Source organism: Odontesthes bonariensis, chromosome 9, assembly GCF_027942865.1.
Source record: "Odontesthes bonariensis isolate fOdoBon6 chromosome 9, fOdoBon6.hap1, whole genome shotgun sequence".
Taxonomy (NCBI): domain Eukaryota; kingdom Metazoa; phylum Chordata; class Actinopteri; order Atheriniformes; family Atherinopsidae; genus Odontesthes; species Odontesthes bonariensis.
Genome location: NC_134514.1, coordinates 3,300,164 through 3,325,071, shown reverse-complemented (window position 1 = coordinate 3,325,071; position 24,908 = coordinate 3,300,164). Strand labels below are relative to the sequence as shown.

The 24,908-nt window shown below is 43.0% G+C and overlaps 1 protein-coding gene across 1 annotated transcript in view; it reads right to left on the bottom strand.

Annotated features, from left to right (window-relative positions):
* Positions 1-22,308, bottom strand: part of LOC142387978 (uncharacterized) — a 56,783-nt gene extending 34,475 nt beyond the window's left edge. Inside the window, exon 1 of the mRNA XM_075472776.1 lies at positions 22,103-22,308. The gene's annotated coding sequence lies outside the window, so the exon portion shown is untranslated. The remainder of the gene's footprint in view (positions 1-22,102) is intronic.
* Positions 22,309-24,908: the final 2,600 nt, after the last annotated feature.

The window sequence follows — 24,908 nt, the reverse complement described above, 5'->3', positions numbered from 1 at the left end:
ACTCGATGCCCAACGGAGCATTCTCCATCGCGTTGTTTGTTTCTTTCTGACGGCGACAACAACAGGAATATCGTCTCCTTTGACTTCCGGGTCACGACCCCGGGAAAAAATCTTGAGCAACTACGGTTGCAGATGCGTTGAAAACGGCAAAACAAATCCAACAGTAAAACGCTAGCCTGGAAAACCAGCGCCAACTGCTGGACGGCAAAATGTTTTGCCTGCGGTTGGGTCTGGCCTCGATCCACTTGTCATTTTGAAAATACTGCCCTGAATCTGGCAGATGGCAACTAAACCAATCACAACGCAGAGATGTGTTTTGAATCAACGCGGGCGGGCCAGAGGGTTCTGAGGGAGTGACGACAGAGCAGTGCGACGTTGGGCAGTGGAAGCGAACATAGACAAGCGAAAGCACAACAAGAAAGATGGCGGCGGCAATGGAACAGTGCTCGTTTGATTCAGCCTTGGCACACAGCCATTATAACGAACAGCCTTGCCACTCTCTATTAAGCCCCATTGTACCGGCTTTTTGGCTGCAGTTCCACCAGAATTCCACTGGGAGCGTCGGTGGAGACCAGAATGAATGGGGCCCAATGGAGCTAGATGCTACAAATGGTCAGTTTCACCTAAGTCTCCTCAAGAGCGCTCAGATTTGAATGTAGTTTCTGAGAGCTCAACATGGGTTTCAAGTAAAAAATCAACTGAACGAGTACATATATCCCTTTGATTTCTTACTGGTTGGCTTCTTGTTGTCCACAACGCGCTAGCATTGTGCTAATGACAGCTGGTCGACCAGCTATGTATGACGTCATATACACTTCAAATCCTTTTTTTAAGCAAATGAGTGGCTCTAAAAATCTAAAACTCAGCCATGGGTATTTTCTAAACACCCTCTTTCGAAAACAACATTCGAATTACTAGAGAAAAAATTATATCTTGAGATAAGGGCACGAAAGGGCGTATAGCTCCATAGGACTCCATTCATTCTGGTCTCCAAAATTGGGCGCCCCACGTGGAAAGAGGGTGGAACTGCAACCAAAATCGCCTCGTTGGAAACCGGAAATGCACCGTGAGTGGCGTATCTGTCCTATTATAGAATCTGTGCTTGGCATCAGTTTTGGAAGAGTCCCCTCCCACCAAAGCTTTCTGTCGCGCTTACTACGTCACAGTCAGTTGCGCTGATTGGTCAGAGCGTTGGCCTATAGGCACAGACGCGGTTTGAAAGACAACGGGTTGTGCTCATCAACAATGTTCCGTTGTATCCATTGATCGGTGCCAGACTAAATTAGACATCCAATCCATTTAGGCTGGTTTATCAGGCTAGTAAAACGCTGCAAGTTCCCTCAAAACACAACGGAAGTTCGCCAGGCCACTCGGGGGTCTCGACCTTTGGGAGATCGACCAACATAACGAAGAAGAAGAAAGTCAAAAGGTACGTTGTCCTTTATGTCTTTTTTTAAAACACTTGGCATAAAAACATAAAGGACAACGTACCTTTTGACTTTCTTCTTCTTTGTTACTTTGGTCGATGCCCTTTCACAGAGATCCTCATTGCGCGACTCGCGAGCCTAAAGCTCTAATTGGCGGCTCGCACTCACATAGTAGCTTATAAATATATGGTAACAATAACAATACATTTTTTCAAATAACACACAGCGAATACTGCACAGTATTAAATATTTTTATTAAGAATTAATTAAGGCTTAATGGTGTTTCCTAAAGGGGGCTCTGTTAAACCTGGCAACGCAGCCCGCTTAAACCACCGTCACACCTGACCGCAGTGCACGCTAGCTCCATTAGCCAGCGCACGCTAGCTCCTTTAGCCAGCGCACGCTAGCTCCTTTAGCCAGCACACGCTAGCTCCTTTAGCCAGCGCACGCTAGCTCCTTTAGCCAGTGCGAGATGCAGGCACAATGGATCGGTTTTTAATTAAAAAAGGGCAAAAACCATGCTCATCCTGAATGTCTCACTATGATTACAACAACAAACTACAAATACAACATGAAGAAAGTCGAGGACATGCACGCCAGCTTCCGCTCATCCCAGTATTAAGGTGAATGTGGTCTTAATTGAAAATGTATTGGCTGTGTTGTTTCTTTTTTTTGTGGGATGTTTCATATGTAGAAATGCATATTTGCAAAAGGGGACTTTAGTATGTTGTCGTAAAAGTGTCTCTCCCCTTGATTTGGCAGTGCTTTTGTGAACAGATGCATCTACCAGTGACATAAACCCTGCATACAAAGCCGCCGACTACAAGCAAACAAGCTGGAATCTGTGAAAATCTGCCTCTTTTGCTCTGGACTCTGCAGAGCTCATGAGCTGCCAACCAGCACGCTGGAGATCTGAGTTTGAGATCCATTCCACATTTTTCAACTGCTTTGCAAAGGGTGGGGAGTTAAAAAATGCAAAGCTAGGGTTTTAACAGTCTACATGGCTGTAAAAACAACAACAATCTCATGATTACTACTGATTGTGGAGCTAATGCAACATGTCTTCTGATGACATTGGTTTAGAATAGAATAGAATAGAAATAGAAAAATACTTTATTCATCCCCCAATGGGGGAAATTCAAATTAGTCAAGTAGCTCAACATTTTTTTAAATATTTACAATGATTGTATTAACAACAACAACAATAATAATATCAATTCTAGTAAAAAATACTACTACTAACTAATAATAATAATAAATGACTAAATAAACAAATACATAAAAATAAAAATCAATTAATCAATTTGAGAAGAAGTTATGATCTTTATTATTATTATTATTTATGATCGAAGTTAACTGAGCAGAACTCTTCCAAAGCTCATAGTCGTGACATCAGTTTCCCTTTCGAACAGGGCTCTGTGTCACCAGGTTTATCTTTGGTGGAACAAAGCCTGTTGCATTAGAGTCGAATAGTTGGATATTGATCTTTAATTTTGGAGCTCAGAGTGTTAAACTAACCAAAAATATCTGAAAATAAGAGCCTTTCGCTGCAGTTTTTGGACATTAAAATGGATAAACGATGGAAAACAACATCTTGAACCCTCTTATCTGGGATTTGTTTGTCTCTGTGATCTTCTCTCGGCAGTTAAATATCGTCCTGTGTTGTTGTGATTCCATTACTGCAGATGTCATGGCCTTGTTGAGACTTAACAGTGTGTGTGTGATCTCTTTTTAATCCACTGAAGAAATGTTCTCTCGTCTCTCTGCCTCGAAGCCACTCGCGGTCTCTGCAGCTCTCCGGCAGATCAAGCCGCACCAAAGCCTTTTCTATTCAGCGATGTGCCCTCATTACCATGCAGACCTATATTTTCAGAAATACAATTCCCTAATTATCCTTGCTGTCGTAGTTTTGCATCAGGAGCCGGGCTGGGAGGGAGCGTACTGAAAAGCCTTTCATCTGCAGAGCTGTTAGGGTCCATTTATTTTCAATTCTGCTCCTTCATGAAGAAGAAAAAACGGTGAGCAAGACTTCTGCCGTGTGTTCGCTCCTGATTGTTCAGGGCCAGGAAAGAAAAAGCTTCTGGGATGATTGTTGGAGAAACGTCTCACAGAAAAGACCACCTAGCTAAAAAATCAGCAGATTTAAAGGACCATATGGGCTGTGTTCGAAACCGCATACTTCTCCTACTACTCCTACTAACTTTCTGAGTTAGTATGTGAGTTTGAGTAAGCAGAAGTTCCCGGATGCATACTAGATTCTCTGAAATGTTGGGTATGCATCATGAGGTTACTACTCATACTCAAACTACCCAAGATGCAACGTAACGTGACGTCGCCGATCGTCATTTCCTGTCAAAACGGCAGTTTCAAGCTAGCTACAACGAGGGTAGGTTCACTTCCTGTTTTCAAAACAAAAGCACCAATTGTATGGTAATGGCTTTCCCTATGATAAAAGGCAACGGGTATTTTATTTTGTGAAAATAACCGGAAGTGCGTTGCTCACTGCGGCTAGCTTTAGTAGCGCCGAATTCGTGGGAACAAAATTGTAAATAGCCGGTATTTTGTCAGGTTTTCAACACGTTGGGGATCTAAACGACTACTTTCTCTCCTGAAAATGTTTCAAATGTTGCTAAAGTTTACAGAGTTTAGAGCTTAAGGGAAATCAGCTTCAGGCCGGCTGGTTTCGGCTCGGGCAGGAGCGAAATGCATTGTGGGTAAACGCTCTGCATACTGTCTGATCGATGAGTATGCAGTGTGGAAGTTTGGTGTGCAGATGAGAAAGAAGCATCAGACATATCAAAGACTAAAGTTAAGCCTCGGCACCTTATCTCCAGCCACGTCTTTTCTTTCCAACAGCCAAAGCACCGAGTTTGAGCCCAAAAATATGACTTCAGATCAGCGACAAAACCGATTACATTAGCCGACCAGACCAGCTCCAATTAATTTCTTCTGTGTGTAGCATCAACTCGACCTAATCCAAATGTGAGGTTTCCCTGTCTGGAAAGACACAAACGCCTTGTTCAAGCTTTTTAAAGGGAGTGTAAAGTTGTTTCTTTGGTGTTTGATCGGCGAGGAACTCAAACACATGGACACAGGCAGGGAAAAACAAAGCCGGAAACTGGGTCGAAGTGAATAGTTTGGAAAGATGAGTGCAACAGACCAAGATAACCAGGAGGTAAATGTTCTGAGGGAGGTAATCTGGGGTGATAATCTGGAACTGGGAGCTGGTGAAGCAAAGGAAGTGCAAAATCAAGCAGGAAGTGAGGCCGAGAATCAAAGAAGAAGACAAATGTGATGCTTAAAGATGCTCTGCGGTGCTTTTAGGTTTGATTATTTTCATTATCTCAGAGCATTTTCAACGTTTCACAGCTTTAATCATAATAAAACCAGCATTCATGGGAACGTTTAAACCAGTCCGATGCTGTTTCTGTACGACCACATATCTGCAGAACCGACGGCGTTCCCATCGTCTGCACCGTTCCCTGAGAAGTCTTTCCTGTTGCACTTCACAGCTGCAACGAATATGCAGGAACTGAGACTTCCATGTGCTTTCTCTGACTGTGAGTAAACGATGGCGAGGCTTCAGGAAGGTAAGTCCACACGATCAGAGACGACCCAACCTGGCTTGGACCACCAGTTGCCCCACATCGTAGAACAAAGGTGTCATTTAAATCCAGAGATGGGACCAAGTCACACATGTGCAAGTCCCAAGTAATTTTATCTTGGTCAAATCAAGTCAGCTCACCTTATTATTGCAGTTTTACCTGCAGAATCTGATCTTAATAAAGTGAAAACACAAAGATATAAGTAACTGTCAGTAACCATCATTGGCCAATGTGTCCAACCTGTCCACCCCGTATCATATCAAGCTAACGTTAGCTAACTACCGGCTAGGCTAACAGGATAATATTAGCTAATTTGACGAGCACTTACTGGTCAGAATGGATCTTCAGATGACGAACAAAGTTGGAAGTTATGCTAGATGCTTAACACTCAAGTCATTCAAGTCATCGTGTCTCAAGTCAAGTCAAGTGCCGAGTCTTTAACTTCCAAGTCCGAGTCGAGTCTCAAGTCTTTTATTTTTTGTCAAGTCACAAGTCATCAAAACAGCGACTTGAGTCCAAGTCACAGTGACTTGAGTCCCCATCTCTGTTTAAATCGCAGATTGTGCCTTTAAAAAAGGCTCACAGGCTGGATGACGTAATGTTCCCGGAAACAATTCACCGGCAGACGACCGCCGCCAGCGAACTGTCTGACCTCTGACCTCAGAGAGACACGGTTCAAGAGCAAAGAGGATTTCTCTGCAGGGAGCAATAACGTCTCGAACTCCACGACACTCGGTTCAGGCGTGTTAAATCCGTCGGGAGGATCAGGAGAAGCGGCACGCCACGGTCTCACAAAGGTTCACACGAGGAGGAAACGGCGTGGGGAACGAGCTCAGAGGAGGGCCTTACTTCCCACATTTCATCCTCAGATCTTTACATCTCATCAGTCCTGACTGCAGCTGGAACCATTAAACACCAGAGTTTGTTTATTTTCTGCCGTTTCACACTGGAAAAAATGCCCCTCCAAAAATAAGTAAGAAAAACAACAAATAAAAGACGTTTTTGCTTGAAATAAGCAAAAAAATCTGCCAATGGAACTAGTGAAAATCGGCTTGTCAAGATTTCTTGAAATAAAATGTGATATTTAGGACTTTTGAGTTAAAAGTGATCTTGAAATTAGCTTAAAAACCTCTTCAAATGAAAAAAAAAAGCTTGTTTCATATTATATGTGACTCAAAACAATTTGTTTTCAAGACTTTTTCATTTAACAAGATATTCCAGATGTATTGTCTTCAAACAAGTCCCTATATCTGGCTGAAATGGTGCTTGTTAGGCAATTGTGTCTTATATTAAGTGTAATGAGATATTTTGACGAGAAATGAGACAAATATACTTGGTAAGACTTTGATTTTTTCCAGTGTGGTGAGTTCTGCACTGGAAAAAATGCCCCTCCAAAAATAAGTAAAAAAACAACAAATAAAAGACTTTTTTACTTGAAATAAGCAAAAAAAATCTGCCAATGGAACTAGTGAAAATCGGCTTGTCAAGATTTCTTGAAATAAAATGTGATATTTAGGACTTTTGATTTAAAAGTGATCTTGAAATTAGCTTAAAAACCTCTTCAAATGAAAAAAAAAAGCTTTAATCATGTGAAATATGACTCAAAACAAGATGTTTCCAACACTTTTTCACTTAACAAGATATTCCAGATGTATTGTATTAAAACAAGTCCCTATATCTGGCTGAAATGGTACTTGTTAGGTAATTGTGTCTTATATTAAGTGTAATGAAATACTCATTGAGACAAATATATTTGGTAAGATTTAGATTTTTTCCAGTGCAGAACCAGGTTTGATATCAGTCAACAACATTTTCCTTCCATAAAGTCCTTCATCTGATCCGTTTGCACTAAGTTTCCCCCAAAAAGGAAGCTTAACGTGCTCATTCATCCCGGCAGGCTGTGCTCAGGTCAGTTAAGGGCTTGTTTGAAGTAACACTTCTGAAGTTTTTTGTGTAGATGCTGAACTATTCTCTTCATCTGGAGCCACTGGGCCAGATGGCCGGGACTCTAAATGGCTTCTGTATAATTCAAAGTAAAAAGCACTCTGTGTAATGTGCTCTGTGTCCTCGGTTGTGAAGCCAGAAGCAGCAGAACAGGCGTCCACGCTGGGACCGGCGTTCACCTGGCACAGGTATGACCTGTTGGCTGGTTTACTTCTCAGTGGCAGAATGGCTGCTATCGGAACGCACCCTCTCTTCATCTTTAGATCATCTTTGAATGAAGGAAAAGTTCTTGATAAAAAATAATTAGGGCTGGGCGAGTTAACTCGTTATTATCACGTTAACTCGTTAATTATCAGGTTTTATTTTATTTATTTATTTTAAAAAAATATGTATAAATTTTTTGGGGCTTTTGTGCCTTTAATGGATGGGAAAGTTCAGAGAGACAGGAAGCAGGGGCAGAGAGAGGGGGAACGACACGCAGCACAGGGCCGTCCGATGCGGGACTCGAACCGGGGCCAGCTGCAGTTTTATTATTTATTTAATTATTGTAAAAGTCTGCTGCTGTCTGCTGTGGAACAGGAAAAGAAAGTAATCTTTGGATCCACCAAACATGGAGAAGGGTACGGAACTTTTACTCGGCCATTTTCATGTTAAAGTTCTTCCAGACGGCGGAGTCGACAGAACCAAAGTCATCTGTAAACACTGCCAAGTTGAATTGTCTTCTCAGCGTAGTAGTTCCAGTCTAAAATATCACTTAAAGGCAAAACACACAACTGATAGCAGCAAGTCATTCAAGGAAACAGACAGTGGAGCGAGGCTTCTACATAAAAACTACAGAAAGATGCTGATGTTAAAAGTGTGTTTGCACAACAAATGTTATGGCACTTTCATTCATATGGCAGCACATTTAAAATAAAGCTAAATGCTAAAAGCTATACGCTACTTTTGGATTCATTTTTGGATTCTGCGTACAAATGCGATTAATCGTGATAATCAGGGAAATCATGCGATTAATTAGATTAAACATTTTAATCATCGCCCAGCCCTAGTTTTTATACAATATTTAAAGAGAAACTGCAGATCTGCAACAAGCACAATAAGGAAAATGATATATATGGAAGAGCCAAGAAGTCCAAAGTCTACAATTCAACCGAGACAACAAGATCAATCCGGTTTATCTTTATGGAAGGCAGAACAAGGAAATGTGACTGATTACAGGGATGGTAAAAGTCCCTCAGGTCTTTAACCTCGTTAGCATGTCCATAAGATGTTTTTTATCTGTCACAAGAAATATCAGGAGAGAAATCATTGATCTGTGCTACTGGAGGAGCCAGTCTGAACAATGTTCTGTGAGGAACTGATGAAGCTTCCAGGACATGTTAGTCAGGGGCTGGCGGCCCCGGCTGAGCGGCCCAGCGCGAGCCGCCAGGACTGGGCCCAGAACGAGCAGCTAGCCTCTGGGACTCAGCCAGGCCCGAGGAAGTGGGGGGGGGGAGACACGATCCAATCCCATGTGGACAAACAGCCGCCGGTAGCCGGGACCTGGCCCAGGGCTGAGTGAATGGCTGCTAGCCCGCGGCTAACTAATTTCATGGCCATCTGAGACGGAAACAAGTCGGCAAAAATCTTTGTTTTGCGGTCTCTTATGAACTAAAAGCAGAATGCTAAAAGCTTTCCTTCCGACAAACTTAAAGAAGCAACACTTTGTCTCAGACAGTTTCATAGCTGAATATCCGATTAACTCTGTAATTAATCATCTGTTGCATGTGAGAACAACAGTACATCACTGATCTGAGTCTTTGGAAACTTATGATCCCTGCTGTTTCGGTGCCTTTTTAGTAGGCCTGGGCAACGATTAAAATGTTTAATCTAATTAATCACATGATTTCCCTGATTAATCACGATTAATCGCATTTGTACACAGAATCCAAAAATGAATCCAAAAGTAGTGTATAGCTTTTAGCATTTGGTTTTATTTTAAATGTACTACCATATGAATGAAAGTGCCATAACATTTGTTGCGCAAACACACTTTTAACATCAGCATCTTTCTGTAGTTTTTATGTAGAAGCCTCGCTCCACTGTCTGCTTCCTTGAATGACTTGCTGCTATCAGTTGTGTGTTTTGCCTTTAAGTGATATTTTAGACTGGAACTACTACGCTGAGAAGACAATTCAACTTGGCAGTGTTTACAGATGACTTTGGTTCTGTCGACTCCGCCGTCTGGAAGAACTTTAAAATGAAAATGGCCGAGTAAAAGTTCCGTACCCTTCTCCATGTTTGGTGGATCCGCCGATTACTTTCTTTTCCTGTTCCACAGCAGACAGCAGCAGACTTTTACAAAATAAAAGCCTGTGAGAAACAGACTTTTACAAAATAAAAGCCAAAATAAAAACCCGGTTCGAGTCCCGCATCGGACGGCCCTGTGCTGCATGTCGTTCCCCCTCTCTCTGCCCCCTGCTTCCTGTCTCTTTGAACTTTCCTATCCATTAAAGGCACAAAAGCCCCAAAAATGCATTAAACAATTCACGAGTTAACGCGATAATAACGAGTTAACTCGCCCAGCCCTACTTTTTAGCTTCATTAGCGCTCCTAATGTTGGAGCCGAAATAAGGGCAGAAAATACAAGGAAAAGGGGGGAAAGGCTGCAGGAAAGTTTGCTCAAGCACAAACGTTGGTGACACAATTAAACTCAAGTTAAACATTAAGAAAAAAATGTGATGCATCAATAAAACTGCCAGCGGGGATCCACAGTCATCGTCCAGTTGTACCAGACCTCCCATAAAGGTCAACATGTGGTCACCGCTCTGTTTAAAGCCGTCAGAAAACTAAAATCTAAAAACTGCGTTGGCGTCTGCACCAATGAGCCCTCCTACTCTGTTAAGACCGGACAGAAAGACTCAAGAAACAAACCCATAACTGAGTGGAAAAGGAAATATTTCTCCAAATGGGTGAACTAGGACTTTGGTTTACAGCGGAAACTGGTCAATGAAAAAAAAATCTGCTTTTCAGAACTGAATCTCGTCGAAAGTCCTAATAACAGTTCATTATCCTCTCAAATCTCCAACTGTATTGTTTTCCTAGAACTTAAAGCACGAAAATGACCTCAACTATTTAGTAATTATAGGTTCGTGTTGCAGTTGAGTTATGAGTCAAGCTGCAGCAAAATCTGACAACAGCTTAAACTGCTGTGGGCAACGGAGAGGAAAAAGCTCCACAGTTTCCTTATTTCTAACATTATCTCACTGTTACACACACTGCAGGCAGCGTTCTGCAGTTAGACATGTTCATGCGCTACTGAGGCAGATGCTCATGGCTCGTCTGTCCTGCAGGAAGATTCAAATACTAACAATGAATTTAATAAGATTTGATGTTGAGGAAAAGAAGAACCCATAAAGTTGTTGTTGAGGTCATTTCGTCTGAAATTGGACTTCGAGCTTATGTCTGGAGACGGAAATTTAAGATTTATTTGCTCATTAAAGCTTCAACAGTTAGCTTGCCTTTAACGATGTCCCACCCAGAGGTGGGTAGCAACGAGTTACATTAACTTGAGTAAGTTTTTGAAAAAAATATACTTCTAGGAGTAGTTTTAAATCACTATACTTTTTTTTTTTTTAACATTCTCAACAGGTTTGAACTGACAGATGCCGCAAAATTTGTTTGGAAGTGTTGTAATCTAGGTTAAAATGTCAGATAATCCACCTTTTATCCCACTAAAGCTTGTTTATATACTGTACTAATTAGTCGGTTATTGAACAATCCGTTTATATATCACAGATATATGACCTCATTAAAAGAAAGTTACCCAGATTACGTAATGTTATGTAAAGATTACGTAAAATCGCTTCAAAGTGAAGGAGAAGCTGGTTACAGTGAGCCTCTTTTAATCCAAACCATGATCATTTCCCAAACCTAACCGAGCAGTTTCGTTGCCTAAATCTAAACAAAAGGTGCCTGAAAACAAGAAGTCAAAGAGGAATAGTCCCACATGGGTTATGAACCTTCCTCCTTTACGTAAAACTTCAGTTTGAACCGGTTCAGACTTTCATATCGAGCTTCACGCCTGAACTCTCACCCTAACCAGCGTTTCTCTTGTTCCTACCAATCATCCACCAGTTCCTCCACCTCCTTCATACTTCAGGCATCTCCCCACAAAAAGCCCCCAGTTTAAAGGGACATTTTCTTTTTTTCTTTTTTCTCTCCGCCCCCGTCCATCCTGGCATCATTATAAGAGCCTATTATGGCGTTACAGAGGCCAACTCGCAGACTAAATGCCTTGTTTCTGTCCGCCATGGGAGCCTTCTACAGAGCCACAACTCCCTTCTCCAACACAGAGGCCCCTTCATCACGCCGCCCTCCTCCTCCTCCTCCTCCTCTCATCCTCCTCACTCTCTTCTCCCTCAGACACAGACAAGCCTTTATCTGCCCATCATGTGCTCGTTCTCGCTTTTTTTTTCTCCGGCCTGACCCTGTTTTCCTCGGCGAACAGGCATGCCGGTTAGGATTTGAGGAGGAAGACACACAAACACACGCACACAAACCGGGCCGAGCGGCGGGGAAAAAGGCCGATTTGGAAAGCCAGCTAAATATTTTATCCATGCCTATCTGTCCGTGTAGCTTAATACTGATTTGATGTTATCTCTTAAGTCTTTCCAGCAGAGTTTTATTTATTTATTTTTTTCATTTTTAGATTCTGGTCCAATAATCTGCTCATTTCTGCGGTGCAGCTTTTTTTAAATTCGCGATCTTCCCGACTGTATTTGCTCCTCAGTGAGCAAACACTTAAGCTGGAGAGGTGCAGCACACTGTTACTCATCTGTTAATCTTTTGGTTAAATCATTGTTCCTTTCAGGAAAAAAAATCAGGCGACTACTTCAAATATTTATCTCTTCTCCAACCTGCTGATCAAACTTCATTCGACTTCATTACGAAGGACGTGAGATACAGGTCGTGCACGCTGATTCTTTACTTTTAAGCCAAATTTTTTCACTTAATTTAAGAAGTTCAACATCAAATTTGATTCCACTTTACAAAGAACGGGACATAATGATGTAGAAATCATCGGCGTGTCCACTGGCACCTTTCAGAGATAAAGACGAGGTATATAATTAAACAATTAGAGCTTTTTTTGACATTTGAAGAGGTTTTTAAGCTAATTTCAAGATCACTTTTAACTCAAAAGTCCTAAATATCACATTTTATTTCATGAAATCTTGACAAGCCGATTTTCACTAGTTCCATTGGCAGATTTTTTGCTTATTTCAAGCAAAAACGTCTTTTATTTGTTGTTTTTTTACTTATTTTTGGAGGGTTATTTTTTCCAGTGCTGTCAGCTGTCAGTGTTTCAAAGTCCTGAAGCTCCGTGTCCCTCAAAGCGCTGTTTTTCCCTTTTAAGTTGAGGTTAAATCGGTACTTTTATGAAGTATTAATTGATTCTTTTAGGAGTTTTATCTCCTACTGCCAACTTTTTGAGACCCGTGACCGAGCATGTACTTTTCTATCTTTATTTTGTTTTACAACTCTGTCACTTTCACTCGCTCGTAAGCCGGGTTTCTCACCTACACCACCTGGTTAGGTTTAGGCATTAAAATGACTTTGTTAGGTTTAGGTTTCCTTTCGAACTTACTGATGAGTAACTGAGTCCTCTTCAAAGGACACAAAGAGCTCTTTCAACACTAATTACACACATTTCTGTCATTAAAAAAAGACAATTGGACCAAATTAAGCTAAATAAACTTCAGTTAGGACTCTGAATTAGTGTGTATCTCTGTATGAATGCAAATATCTACTGTTCCAAGGGTCTCTTTATAGATTAAATATGTTTAAACTTTAAAGTGTGATGTCTGTATGAAGGAAGGAACAAGAAAGAAGAGATAAATGCATTTATTTTAACATTTAAAGCATTTAAAAACAATCAGGGCTGGGCAATGATTAAAATGTTTAATCTAATTAATCACATGATTTCCCTGATTAATCACGATTAATCGCATTTGTACGCAAAATCCAAAAATGAATCCAAAAGTAGTGTATAGCTTTATTTTAAATGTGCTGGCTTATGAATGAAAGTGCCATAACATTTGTTGTGCAAACACACTTTTAACATCAGCATCTTTCTGTAGTTTTTATGTAGAAGCCTCGCTCCACTGTCTGTTTCCTTGAATGACTTGCTGCTATCAGTTGTGTGTTTTGCCTTTAAGTGATATTTTAGACTGGAACTACTACGCTGAGAAGACAATTCAACTTGGCAGTGTTTACAGATGACTTTGGTTCTGTCGACTCCGCCGTCTGGAAGAACTTTAACATGAAAATGGCCGAGTAAAAGTTCCGTACCCTTCTCCATGTTTGGTGGATCCGCCGATTACTTTCTTTTCCTGTTCCACAGCAGACAGCAACAGACTTTTACAAAATAAAAGCCTGTGAGAAACAGACTTTTACAAAATAAAAGCCTGTCAGCAACAGACTTTTACAAAATAAAAGCCTGTGAGAAACAGACTTTTACAAAATAAAAGCCTGTCAGCAACAGACTTTTACAAAATAAAAGCCTGTGAGCAACAGACTTTTACAATAATAAAACCACATCAGACGGCCCTGTGCTGCGTGTCGTTCCCCCTCTCTCTGCCCCCTGCTTCCTGTCTCTCTGAACTTTCCTATCCATTAAAGGGGAATTCCTGTATTTTCAACATTAAGCCTCTTTTCTGAGTCGTCAGCAATGTTTTAGAACCCCCCTCACCGCTTTTTGGATGTTTACTGCTGTCTCCGGTATTTGCCTAATTTTGATTCTTCTCAACCTGCTTCAGAACGGCAAGTCATGTGCATGTCCTAAAAGGTCCGTAAAAGCACCATAAACGTCCGTTTTCAAAATCATCAACTCACCGGAGTGGTTACTGGTGTGCACTGGTAATCCATATCAAATTTCGTAGCGAAAAGTTGCTTCTGTCGTGTTTTATTTGACATTTTGTAAATCCCATTGAGTTGTATTGAAGACTGGATGTTCGTCGATAGCGGACATCTTTGTAGTTCTCTAGCACCGGAAATGCTGCTAGGTGTATTACACTTGACCGCAGCGCACGCTAGCTCCTTTAGCCAGCGCACCCTAGCTCCATTAGCCAGTGCACGTTAGCTCCTTTAGCCAGTGCACGTTAGCTCCTTTAGCCAGCGCATGCTAGCTCCATTAGCCAGTGCACGTTAGCTCCTTTAGCCAGCACACGCTAGCTCCTTTAGCCAGCGCACCCTAGCTCCATTAGCCAGCGCACGCTAGCTCCATTAGCCAGTGCACGTTAGCTCCTTTAGCCAGCACACGCTAGCTCCATTAGCCAGTGCACGTTAGCTCCTTTAGCCAGCGCACGCTAGCTCCATTAGCCAGCGCACGCTAGCTCCTTTAGCCAGCGCACCCTAGCTCCATTAGCCAGTGCACGTTAGCTCCTTTAGCCAGCGCACGCTAGCTCCATTAGCCAGCACACGCTAGCTCCTTTAGCCAGTGCGAGATGCAGGCACCATGGATCAGTTTTAATTAAAAAAGAGCAAAAACCAGCACAAAAACCATGCTCATCCTGAATGTCTCACTATGATTACAACAACAAACTACAAATACAACATGAAGAAAGTCGAGCACATGCACGCCAGCTTCCGCTCATCCCAGTATTAAGGTGAATGTGGTCTGAATTGAAAATGTATTGGCTGTGTCGTTTCTTTCTTTGTGGGATGTTTTATATGTAGAAATGCATATTTGCAAAAGGGGACTTTAGTATGTTGTGGTAAAAGTGGCTCTTCCCTTGATTTTGCTGCCAATGTGGCTCTTGTGGAAAAAATAGTGAGTATCTCTGATTTAGAGAGACTCACTTGGACTGTATCTTCATCTTAAATAGCTCTTATCTGTGCAACAACAAGTGAAGATGCCATTTGTTTTGGGCCAGTGTCACATTAACATTAGCGCTGGTTTCATCCGTTTCCCTGCAGTGTGAGAACCAACTGGAGCTGCATAATCCATCAGAGTGAGCGTCACAGGCTGTGGAAGCGCTTAGCTAACGCATCTGTGTCATTAACCATCCTTTCACTACAGAGCGGTAACGTATATGTGATGAAAACCACAGCAGAAGAGTTCCTTCTGACGCTGAAAAGAAGCTGAGAATGGACTGGGGCTGCAGTTTGGGCCTTTAATAACTGAGCTGAGCAGCTTTTCTTCCACAGGAAAGTGAGAAACTTCACATTCCTGAGTGCACAGATGAACCTGCTCGGGGGGTGAGGTGAATGGCTTCAACACGCTGCTTTTCTGCGTCTCGCTGGATCTAAAAGAAGCACATGATCCACATGTGACGCTCATAGAAAACACCTCGCCACGCCGAACACTTTCCTCCTTGTCCTCCCACAGCGGACGCCATGTTCGCCGCCTCCACAACCATTTTCCTCCCCGCTTTTACGCGCCGTGCTAACGAACACGTGCTAACGAACACATGGCCTCCTCCTCTATGCATGAAATCTGCACGATATCTTTGAACTTATCTGGACTGTTGCTGGTTTTTAAATTCATTTAAATGATTTTTATTTGTTTCTCTTTACGTTCTTTTATGTATTTTTAATGCTTCTTCCACTCCCTGCTGCAATGCTTTTATTTTATGTGAAGCACTTTGAACTGTTTTGTACATGAAATGTGCTACAAATAAATTTGATTTGATTTGATTCTGAACGTTTTAGTCCTCCTTTGTCTCTATTCTTTCTTTTCTTTGTCATTCTGCCCTTTAATTTTCCTTTAAGTTCCGCTTACTTCCATCATCTTCTTCCTGCATCTCTCTCTGCTTTCATTCCTTTTTCCTTAAATGATTCTGTTTCACTTCTTTTTTCATCCTCCATTTTGTCTCTTCTCCACCTTTAACTTCCATCTCTCCTACAGATTCTCTTCCATCTTCTTTTCTTCACTCTTTCCTCCTCTATGACCCTCTTTGAACTCTCCTCCTCCTCTGAACCCAAACCTTTTGCTCTTATTCATTTACTTTCTGAACAATTTAGTCCTCCGCTGTCTTCCCATCGTCTTCCTTTTTCTCTATTCTTTCTTTTCTTTGGCCTTCTGCCCTTTAATTTTTCTTTTACACTAAATTCCCTTTAAGTTCCGCTTACTTCCATCATCTTCTTTCTGCATCTCTCTCTGCTTTCATTCCTTTTTCCCTAATTGATTCTGTTTCACTTCTTTTTTCATCCTCCATTTTGTCTCCTTTCTTGTCTTTTTACATCTTCTCCACCTTTAACTTCCATCTCTCCTACAGATTCTCTTCCATCTTTGTGACTCATCCACCCATCTTCAGATTCTTGCCTCCTCTATTACCCCCCCCCCCCCCATCATGACCCTGTTTGAACTCTCCTCCTTCTCTCGTCTTCCTTTATCGTCTCAGCATCAACGTCTCCGTCTTTCGATCTTTGTCCACCTACGTGTTCCCGGGTTTCTGCTCATTTCCTCCCTTCGTTTATCTTCATTTCCTCCGTTAATTAACCTTGTGATACGAGCCAATTTGCGTTGATGACACAGAGGGATGAAGTATCGTGTTTCATCGGTTATACTGGCTCTGAATTTTAACAAACGCTCAGATCTAAACGGACTCATGGATGCAGAGGAGATAAACTCACTGCAGAACCATGTTCCTTCAGCACGGGGTCGCCAGGCCACGAGCAGTCAGGCAGTTAACCCATGATCTGTGTTCCAAACCGTATACTACTCCTACTACTCATACTAACTTTTTGAGTTAGTAAGCGAGTTTGAGTAAGCGAGAAGCTCCCGGATGCATACTAGATTCTCCGAAATGTTGGGTATGCATCATGAGGTTACTACTCATACTCAAACTACCCAAGATGCAACGTAACGTGACGTCGCCGATCGTCATTTCCTGTCAAAACGGCAGTTTCAAGCTAGCTACAACGAGGGTAGGTTCACTCCTGTTTTCAAAACAAAAGCACCAATTGTATGGTAATGGCTTTCCCTATGATAAAAGGCAACGGGTATTTTATTTTGTAAAAATAACAGGAAGTGCGTTGCTCACTGCGGCTAGCTTTAGTAGCGCCGAATTCGTGGGAACAAAATTGTAAACAGCCGGTATTTTGGCAGGTTTTCAACACGTTGGGGATCTAAACGACTACTTTCTCACCTGAAAATGTTTCAAATGTTGCTAAAGTTTACAGAGTTTAGAGGTTAAGAGAAATCAGCTTCAGGCCGGCTGATTTCAGCTCGGCAGGAGCGAAATGCATTGTGGGTAAACGCTCTGCAACTTTCCTCCCCAGCATCCCAACAGCTGCGTACAGATGCAGGTAAACTGGAACTGGGTTCGGGATCTGTGATGCTTTTTAAACGTATGACCACAGCAAAGTCAGATAATTATCAGCAGTTATAAGGCTGAATATCCTGAGACATATTCTCTGCCTCGTTTGATTTTCTGCAGCTCAAACTAACCTTTGAACGGACTCAACATTAGGAAGACGCCACAGACGTCCCAGGACAATCCCCGGAGGGGAAACCAGCTCAGATCTCCTGCCGACTCAGTGATTTTTGGTGAGTTCCAGTGGTTTTATTCATGCTATAAAAACACTTTTATGTTGGCTGTATATGCAGTTTGCTGTGTGTTAATTAGTTTGATCCAGAATACCAACAAAGATGCTTCAGATTCATGCAGTAAACGTGCACAGACTGCTGTGCTACAGCTGCACTTTATGTTCTTAATGTTCTGGGGAACATAGGTAGCAGCCATCCTCTGGCTCTATTTTTGAAAAAAATCACACTTCCAGGAGTAGTTTTAAATCTCTATACTTTTTCCTTTTACTTGAGTAGATGTGTGCAGCAGAAGCTGTCCTCTTACTCCGCTACATTAGGCTACAATGAGCTGGTTACTTTTCTTCTTACCTCTTTGGTATTCTACGCCTCATTATTTTTATCCCCCCGCGTACGCCTCATTTTAATGTTTTATTCTGACAGAGAGAGAGAGACTTCCGCCAAAGGCTCTACCACCTGACTGTGTTCCACCAATCAGACGCAGCCGTGCAGTCTGGTCACGTGACCGTACTCGATCTCAGCGGCGGGACGGGTTAGCTTTTGCATTAGCAGTCGTAGCAAACAAAGAAAGAAACAGATGAAAAATGTCAGAACCAACGGTGGGAAATGAAGACGCAGACGAGGCCTCATACTGAAAGCATGTTTACCTTACAAAGAGTGAGAAACAGCAGCTACATTATGTGTCTTCTGTGGCAACCAAAACAAACGCACATTTCAGCAGAAACTCAACATCTAACTTGAGGAAACATGTAGCGGTAAGTTTCCTAAACTCGTTTTTTCCCCCATGGATAGATGAATGTTTGTTTTTTAGGTTACATATGGGTTACATATGTTTTAAACATTTCCTAAGTCTCTTTTATTTTTTATTGAAGTTCTTGAATTTACCTGGATTATTTTAATTTAAGCTATTTTGTAATTAATTAATTAATTTTAATTTATTTGATCAATTGGATGAACTCTAATTTGCCTAAAGATGATTATTTAGTATTTTTGTCTGTCTGATTGAATGCTTGTGTTAACAAATAAATCAGACGTTACTCAACAGTTACTCAGTACTTGAGTAGTTTTTTCACCTTTTTTACTCTTACTCAAGTAATTATTTGGATGAATACTTTTTACTTTTACTTGAGTCGTATTATTCTGAAGTAACAGTACTTTTACGTGAGTCCAATTTTTGGCTACTCCTCACCTCTGGATTTCAGTTGGACTAACATGTTTACACGACATTAATTCTGATAAATAAACTCTCGGCCAAGCTATATAACCCAGTTGACTGGTTTTGTTTCTGGTTAGTTACGACTAACCTGCTCGTAACAGTCATGAATAACGCAGCCGCCATCACTCCAAACCATCTCCATCCTTCTTGCTTTTGTTTGTGCACGCTGATTCTTTACCGTTAAGCCGAATTTTTCAGTGTCTCTACTTAATTTAACATCAAATTTGATTCCACTTTACAAAGAACGGGACATAATGATGTAGAAATCATCGGCGTGTCCACTGGCACCTTTCAGAGATAAAGACAAGGTATATAATTAAACAATTAGAGCCTGTGCTTACTGTCATGAAACAGACTTATTTAAACTCGTTGAGCTGTTTTAAGTTGTCAGCTTTCAGTGTTTCAAAGTCCTGAAGCTCCGTGTCCCTCAAAGCGCTGTTTTTCCCTTTTAAGTTGAGGTTAAATCAGTACTTTTATGAAGTCTTAATTGATTCTTTTAGGAGTTTTATCTCCTACTGCCAACTTTTTGAGACCCGTGACCGAGCATGTACTTTTCTATCTTTATTTTGTTTTACAACTCTGTCACTTTCACTCGCTCGTAAGCTGGGTTTCTCACCTACACCACCTGGTTAGGTTTAGGCCTTAAAATGACTTTGTTAGGTTTAGGTTTCCTTTCGAACTTACTGATGAGTAACTGAGTCCTCTTCAAAGGACACAAAGAGCTCTTTCAACACTAATTACACACATTTCTGTCATTAAAAAAAGACAATTGGACCAAATGAAGCTAAATAAACTTCAGTTAGGACTCTCTGTATCTCTGGATTAAGGCAAATATCTACTGTTCCAAGGGTCTCTTTATAGATTAAATATGTTTAAACTTTAAAGTGTGACGTCTGTATGAAGGCAGGAACTGTGTATTTCTGTTTCTGTGCATCTCGTTGCCTTTTTCTCAACTTAATTGAGGTCACAAACACGGTGACACGCTTTACTGTAACCCTACGATCTATCATTTATGTAAACGCGGCATAAATGTTTCATCCTGGCTTTTAATTCTGAGAGTCTTAACTCCTGCGGTCGGTGGAGGCCGGCAGATAAGAAGTAAAGATGAAGATAAAGATAAATCTTGATGGGTCACATCTGAAATATGATATTAACCTTTTGCTAAATGTGATCTATTGTTTGACTGTTTGGGCAGAGGAAAGAAAAACGCCACCTCAGACCCATCCCTCACTTCTTCCTTCTTTTGTTTCCTTCACTAATAAACCACCGCGTCGTATTTCTGTCACGTGATCCCTCCCGTCTCCCATCTTTTATGTTCAACTAAAAAAAAAAAAAGAAGCTTTATCTTGTCCATTTATTTATTTATTAATCCGGAAAAGCTCCACATGCGCGAGCGCGCTGTGGAAATAGAACACAAGTCTCATCAGGAGGGAGCACGAGAGGGAGGCGCGCTCCCGGGCCAGAGTTGGGGAGGTATGGGGAGGTATGGGGGGGGGGGGGGAATCCAGGAGGCAAGCCAGTCATCCAGCTACCGCGCGCATGCTCGAGACAGCAGGTGCCCGAGCTCCCGTTCAAAAAAAAAAAAAAAAAAAAAGCCAATTTGCATTGCTAATGAGCTGCCCAGAGCCTCCTCCCCCTCCATTTTGGGGGCAGAAAAAAAAAAGCCTCTAATATGGCGACATGTTTTCATTCAAACACTTAAATAAAGAACAATAAAACTATCTGCTGGGGCTTTAGATGTAAAAGGAGATTTCCCATCAAACCTTGAAAGTAAAAATAATCAGAAATCCCTGCGGAAATAAGAGAAATATCCCAAAAAACATGAAGCAGAAGACTTGAATGAGAGCTGTGCTGAGACACTCCGGGTCACTCCAGGAATAATTTACAGCGCACAACAGCGGCTTTCCATCACGGAGACGTTTATGGGACGATTAATTTGGCTTAATGGGCCGATTTATAGGAGTATTTCTTTCATAACATTTACACCAGGAACAATAGACTCAACAGTCTGAGCGTGACGCCACGGAGACGCGCACAGAGAGTGCACATGGCCATCCCAAACACAGATGCGTGATCAGGTAATCAGTCGATCCGGCGGGGGGATCAGGCGGAGCGGCGGCGAAGGGGCTGACGGGAGGCTGGAGCACAACAACAACAGACTCAGTTCCTCTTTCAGCCAAACAAGCGAAGCGCCAAATGCCCAACAAGCGGCTCATTGTGGGGGCAGAAGAAGCGGCGCGACCCCCTGGTTCATTAAAACACCGACACATGGAGCAGAAATGAGCGGAATAACAGAATAAAGCAACAATCTCACAGCGAAAAACAGCCAGATTCTGCTGCTTCTCCGCGCGCTGACCTCGTTTACATCTCACACGTGCACGGTGCGATTCTGTCTGTCTGTCGCCATGTGCGTGCGCGTGTACACGCGCTTTATTAAAAAAATAATAATAAATGGCACAGACCCCCACATTACCCCCCCCCCCCCTTTTTTTCCTCCTCTATTCCTCTTTTAACGCGCGCGTTGTGTAATATTTTGGCTTTTATTGCCGCCCAGGCGCATAAACAACTTGGGATTTTTTGCTATTATTCTCCAGACTGCTCGCGCCGAAAACACACAAACACATGAACAGATGACACACACACACACACACACACACACACACATACACACACACACACACACACACACACACACGTCAGATGAGGCAGATTTAACCGTTGGACCAACAGAGCGACAGACGCCCCCAATATGGAAAATACAGAAATCTCCTGAGCAGCTTTGCGTGTCTCATATTCCAACAGCTCCATAATATGACACAGAATAACAGAAACGCACGGTTTAATTTGGGGGTAATGTGCGCCCCTCTGTTGCTCCATATCATTAAGAAACGGCGCACAAAAAAACGCACCAAGCAGCCGCCGCCGCGGCGCAGCCAGCCGGCGCGTCTGATCCGGTGCGCGCTGAGGCACCCGGGGTGTTTAATCACCAACCAACCGGCCACATTTCTCCTAAATGCCTCCCCTGTTGCCTCCAAACTGCCGACGCCAAACAACAGCCCCGCGCTCATTGTCCGCCGCCGCCGCCTCCAACCGTCGCGCTCGCACCGGAGACCCTCCAACCGAGACAAAAAACAACACGAGGACCCCCTCGTGCACGGAGAGGTTGCCTCACCTCTCCTTCCACCACCGCCACCAGGTTAATTTGACCCTCAGCGGCTAATTACCCGCCAGCTAATCGCCATTAAACGCATTCGCGCGACCTGTAGCCCCCAGACGGCAGATAAAAGGCTGTGTTTACGGGAGATGAGAGGGGAAAGGAGAGCGCGAGGATGAGTGCAAACAGCGGAGGGATGAAGAAGAGGAATAAAAGACAGAAACAGACCTCCTTCGGTGCGCGTAAAATCCGTTCCCAGGCGCGTGGAGCGGCAGGTAATAAGCTTGTTGTGTTGGACGCTGCCGGGCTAAATCCTACCAGCCATCCTCTCTCTCTCTCTCTCTCTCCCCTCTGTCTGAGTGGAGGTCTCTTTCCCTCCCTCTCTCTCTCTCTCGTGCTCCTTTGCGCGCGTGCGTGCGTCTCTCCTCTATCCCTCCGCGCGCCTCTCAGCCAATGGTGTAAGATGAAATTGGCGCGAGAGGTCGGTCGCTCAGCGGGGATGCTTTGGCAGGTCCCACGAGCACGCGCCTCAAACACACATATGCGTCCGCGCGCGGACGCGCTCAAGACGCCCTCCACCTCGCCTTATGGTTGCCCCTGGCAACGACCCCCTCCTCCTTCCCAAAATGCCATCCCCACATTTCGGGGGGCTTTAGCGTCTTCTCGCGGGGTTAATTTCCTCGTGGACGCGCTTGGGACGGTGACGGATGCGCGTGCGAACTTGTAATAATTTTAATAACTAACGGGGGTGAGGAAGATGGGTGAGAGACAAAGACAAACTGAAGGAGTGAGAGAGTCAGCAGCTTACAACTCTCCCCGTGGCGGCTGAGCTCCATTCAAGGTTTCACGCATTGTTTAGGACCTGCGTGCGCGCGCATGTGCGTGGGGGGTGTGTGTATGTGTGAAGGCCAGAGAACAATGGGGGCAAAGCATCAAGGCAAGAAAGAAAGAAAGAAAGAAAGAAAGGAGGAGGAGGGGGGGGGCAGCGTGGGCAGGGGGAGGATGGCGGTAAGAAGGCCTCTTTTCTTGGTTCACTTGGAACCAGAAGAAGCTGAAAAACTTCCCCAAACACACATTTTCCTGCTGTTCCTGCCCTCCGTCCTCACACCTGCAGGTTTTCTGCCCCCCCCCACGGCAGCAGCAGACCACCTGCACGCGCTCCCATCTCCGGCAGACACTTCCTACATCATTTAGACTTGGAATGATGTCATTTTGTGGAATCCATTTTGGATGACTCAGCGCGCGTTCTTTCGTTTCCGGCTCGGTTCAGCAGCCGGACTTTTTTCTGTGATGTGTTTGTGTTGCTGAAATAAATAAAAAAAGATATTTTCCTGCAGCATTAACGGTGCCAGGTGGCCCACCGCTGCTCCTGGCTTTGAACTGCTCCGATAAGAAGGAGAGTTTCCACTCCACTCCATCCTGCTCAGGCTCGTAAAAGGCCTCAGCATCTCAGCTTCTTCTGCTTCAAATGATAAGTTTTAACTCTAATTCCTGGATGTCGCGATGAACGTCTTGCTGAGTTTTTAAAGCAGTGCTGCCCGACGGCCTGAAGATCACTTATTCCTGATTTTCTTGTCTCTTGTATGCCATTTTTGGAATTTAAGTGTCCTGAGTGAACGTCCTACGCTGTTCAAATGGTCAGGGTTAGGACAAAAGAGCCGGGCAGGATGTCATTTCCTCAAATCGTAGCGTAAAAAGACACGTGAAAGTACAAAAAGCCAAGCCAAAGACCTTGGCGTGCGATAACTAAGCCTTTTATTGAGACCAGACTGGTAAAACAAAGCTGAAACACTGAGTTCTTGCGCACAGAATCTACGATTTAAACAACGTTGCTTCAATTCGGTGAATGGGGAAAAAAAACACATTAACCTCCATTTGTGCTTATTTTTTCATGAAATTATGCAAACAAAGTAGGGCTGGGCGAGTTAACTCGTTAATTGTTTAACACCGATTTATTAACGCTTTTTTAAAAAAATACTTTTTGAGGTTTTGTGCCTTTTAATGGAAAGTTAAGAGAGACAGGAAGCAGGGGGTAGAGAGAGGGGGAACAACATGCAGCACAGGGCCGTCATGGGACTCGAACCGGGTTTTTATTTTGTAAAAGTCTGTTGCTCACAGGCTTTTATTTTGTAAAAGTCTGTTGCTCACAGGTTTTTATTCTGTAAAAGTCTGCTGCTCACAGGCTTTTATTTTGTAAAAGTCTGTTGCTCACAGGCTTTTATTTTGTAAAAGTCTGTTGCTCACAGGCTTTTATTTTGTAAAAGTCTGCTGCTGTCTGCTGTGGAACAGGAAAAGAAAGTAATCTTTGGATCCACCAAACATGGAGAAGGGTACGGAACTTTTACTCGTCCATTTTCATGTTAAAGTTCTTCCAGACGGCGGAGTCGACAGAACCAAAGTCATCTGTAAACTCTGCCAAGTTGAATTGTCTTCTCAGCGTAGTAGTTCCAGTCTAAAATATCACTTAAAGGCAAAACACACAACTGATAGCAGCAAGTCATTCAAGGAAACAGACAGTGGAGCGAGGCTTCTACATAAAAACTACAGAAAGATGCTGATGTTAAAAGTGTGTTTGCACAACAAATGTTATGGCACTTTCATTCATATGGCAGCACATTTAAAATAAAGCTAAATGCTAAAAGCTATACACTACTTTTGGATTCATTTTTGGATTCTGCGCACAGATGCGATTAATCGTGATTAATCAGGGAAATCATGCGATTAATTAGATTAAAATGTTTAATCGCTGCCCAGCTCTGGTGTTTTCCCGTGTGAACAGCACCTAAAACTCTCCAGGAAGGGAAGCTTCCTTGTCCTCGGCGGTGATGGAAACTCATCTGATGGTGCGGAGGTGGGCGCTCCCGGTCTCAGAGCCTCATTAGGGGAGCATATGGAGCGATCTGCAGCCGGTCCGCTGGTGATGGGGAGCAGAAACAGGTCTGACTCAGCACTGCTGCAGCTGAATTACAGCTCCGGGTTCTTCCTCTCTGTGCTTTTAATACGCTGAGTCGTGGTGGGATGCACTAAAACTCGT